This window comes from Octodon degus, unplaced genomic scaffold, assembly GCF_000260255.1.
Source record: "Octodon degus isolate 3935 unplaced genomic scaffold, OctDeg1.0 scaffold00111, whole genome shotgun sequence".
Classification (NCBI taxonomy): Eukaryota; Metazoa; Chordata; class Mammalia; order Rodentia; family Octodontidae; genus Octodon; species Octodon degus.
Genome location: NW_004524687.1, coordinates 4,004,547 through 4,007,320, shown reverse-complemented (window position 1 = coordinate 4,007,320; position 2,774 = coordinate 4,004,547). Strand labels below are relative to the sequence as shown.

Here is a 2,774-nt window from a genome sequence, read left to right as displayed (position 1 = left end):
GTTAATTTGAAATGCATTTCTGGCAATATGAAGAACTAGTTGGAAGACAACAGTGTGCATTACAATAAATACTGTGAAATTCATATTATTTTGTTAAGTGAAATTCTGTATCACTTATAATTTTTGGGGTTTTTTTTTCAGTCCTCAAGTATCTGTTATTGGAAGGCCATGCATTGCCTTCATTTATTGTATTTCAAGTCACTGCACAGTTACTTTTGTGAAAACACTGCCTGCATCGTTTAGTACAAAAAAAAAATTGTTTCAGGAATGTAGAGAAATATTCAACTTAGTGAAAAAGTGCATCATATTTACTGCTGCACTGCAGTCATTTCTGCGTTTCCCATTTTTCTTAAATAACTATCTTGTCTGATAACACAATATAAAAAGCAATTACAAAAAACAGACATTTACATATACATCTAAAGTCTTATTGAAAATATCCTGTTGGCATTGGATAGCCAATCACAGGTGCAGCTGCAGTAGCAGGATATGCATGTGCCTGTTGATTCATACCATTGTGCATATTTGCAACATTACTTCCATACTGCTGAGTGCTATCATAACCATTCTGGTAAGTCCCTGTAGGATTACCAGTACTAAAATTGGACTGTATACCAGCAGACACAAAATTACTTCCAAAGCTCTCATTGGTGTAATTTGCAGCACTGTAAATACCATTCTGAGTTTTTGCCCCAAAATCTCTCTTAAGCACAGTAGAGTAACCTCTGTCATAGTTTTCCCTGTCTCTAAAGGTATTAAATCCACCCCTTTTGCCTGCAGAGTATCTGTCCTGGCAATCATCCTTCATGCCTCCTCTACCCCTAGAACGACCTGAACCTCTGTCTTTGACCAACTGAAGCAACTTGGGATTAATTGTTTGATTAGCTTCACAAAGCACAGAGATAAGGTTGCTCACTTGCGTTACGTTATTAGGTGTAAAGAAAGTATGTGCTGTGCCTGTTTTGGTACTGCGAGCAGTTCTTCCAATTCAATAAATATAATCCTCTGAGGAGTTAGGGTAGTCACAATTGAAGACAAATTTCACATCTTTCACATCTAGCCCTCTGGAGGCCACATCTGTAGCAATCAGAATAGGAGCTTTTCTATGTTTGAATTCATTTAGAACCCAGTCACGTTCCTGTTGACTCTTGTCACCATGGATACCCATGGCAGGCCACTCATCTCTTCTCATTTTGCTGGTAAGCTTATCACATCTTTTTGTTTCAACAAAAACAATGGTTTTAGTCTCCTTCTCACTCATGATCTCTTTGATTAGACAAATAAGCTTTTCATCCTTTTCTACATCATGACATACATCCACTATCTAAAGAATGCTGTGGTTTGTGCTTAGCTCCCGTGCAACAATGTTTATATGAATATAGTCTTTAAGGAAATCTTCAGAAAGCTGTCTCACTTCTTTTGGCCAAGTTGCACTCCACATTAAGGTTCACCTATGAGGTCTTATCTGATATACAGTCTTCCTTATTTGGGGTTCAAAGCCCATATCAAGCATTCTATCTGCTTCATCAAGTACAGGGTAGGTTGTTCTTCTGAGATTGGTTTTTCCATATTCTAAAAAGTCAAATTTCCCAAGTGTTGCAATACAGATTTCCACACCTTTCTCCAAAAATCACGTATCTGTGGCCCCTTGGGAGCACCACCATAGATGCAAGTGGACTTTAAATGACAAGCTCTGCAGTATTCAGCAGCTACTTGCTGCACCTACTGGGCCAGTTCCCGAGTTGGTGCCAGCACCAAACAAATAGGCCCATCACCTCTGTCTAGGAATGGCTGATGATTGATGTGGACGATGGCAGGCAATAAGACAGAGTATTCCCAGATCCAGTCTGGGCAACTCCAACCATATCCAATCCACTTAGAGCAACTAGCCATCCCTGAGCTTGAACAGCACTGGGTTCAGTAAAGTTCTGCCTTGCAATTACATCCATGACATTTGCAGGGAAGTTTGCTTCACAGAAATTCAAAACTGGCTTTGGACAGTTGTAACCTCTAACTGTAATTTCCTTCCTTCTTCTGTATGTCTCCACCTCTTGTGCTGTGCAACAAGCCAAATCTGGGTGTTCTTGATAAAAATTATTTTCCAATTTGGGCAGTTCATCAAGATTCCACTTCCTTTTCACTAGTTTCTCCCCAGGATTTCCAAATATCTTTCCAGACAGAAAAGAGGACCTGCTCTACTCCCTCCAAATCGAGGTGCCCCAAACCGTTGACCCCAGCCACGGTCCTAGTTGCTTGAATAACTCGACATGGCGTCGATGGTTGTGTTTGGCAGGAAATGAAAGTGAAGAGAATAGGGTGCGATGAGTTGCTGGAAGTGGCCTCTGTGGCAGCAAAGCCAAGGTGGCAGCGGTGGAGGGACTGCGATGACAAGAGCCAGAGCTACACAACCAGAGGTCAGTAGAAATGAATGAGGTTGTAATTTTTGTTTTAATACTACTTTGTACTCTTTAGTTTTTTGGTGGTTTTTGTTTTGTTTTGTTTTGTTTGTGTGTGTGCAGGGTCTCATTACACAGTTCAGACTCATAGTGATCCTCCTGTTTTCAGCCTCCCCAGAGCTGGAATTACAGGGGTGCACCACCATGCCCAGATTTGGTCACCTGCTCAGCACATGTGGGGGTGGGACCAATGCACATATGGTGCCAGGGATCGAACTCTGGTCCCTTCACTTGCCTAAGCAAGCACTTAGTCTGCTGAGCTATCTCATCAGTCCTTGTACTTTCTTTAAAAAATAAAAAAGAATATAGAGTTTCTCT

The 2,774-nt window shown here is 41.0% G+C and overlaps 1 pseudogene; it reads right to left on the bottom strand.

Moving 5' to 3' along the window:
- Positions 1-427: 427 nt before the first annotated feature.
- On the bottom strand, positions 428-2,269 carry LOC101590376 (annotated as a pseudogene).
- Positions 2,270-2,774: the final 505 nt, after the last annotated feature.